Source organism: Penaeus monodon, chromosome 31 (assembly GCF_015228065.2).
Source record: "Penaeus monodon isolate SGIC_2016 chromosome 31, NSTDA_Pmon_1, whole genome shotgun sequence".
In the NCBI taxonomy this organism is placed as follows: domain Eukaryota; kingdom Metazoa; phylum Arthropoda; class Malacostraca; order Decapoda; family Penaeidae; genus Penaeus; species Penaeus monodon.
Window position 1 is genome coordinate 21,349,969 of NC_051416.1, and position 366 is coordinate 21,350,334.

Sequence of the window (366 nt, forward strand, 5' to 3'; positions counted from 1 at the left end):
TGTTTTAAAGAAACAAATTTGACCTTTTTGTTTCAACTGATGATTCATATTACTATACTGTACCTACATCTTAAAACATATCTAAAGCCATACATTTCTCTTAAATTTTCTAAAATCTGGTAACACAGCTCCTTCCGTCATGCAATTTTGATTACAGTGATCCTCATCATTATCAATTATCATGCCATGCTAACTTCGAAAAGTTATTCTTAAACTAACTGTACTCTAACTATAATCTCTAAAATTCAAACTTCTATTGGCCTAAAACTCACTCAAATCTAATGAATTAGCAGCTTTGAATGTTTACAGCATCCACAACTACAATTTCGTCTCATTTATCTAAATAATAGGGAAAAAAAGGTTATC

The 366-nt window shown here is 29.8% G+C and overlaps 1 protein-coding gene across 1 annotated transcript in view; it reads right to left on the bottom strand.

Moving 5' to 3' along the window:
- LOC119593086 (4F2 cell-surface antigen heavy chain-like) overlaps nucleotides 1–366 on the bottom strand; it is a 6,011-nt gene that overhangs the window by 762 nt on the left and 4,883 nt on the right. The gene's annotated exons all lie outside the window — the stretch shown is intronic.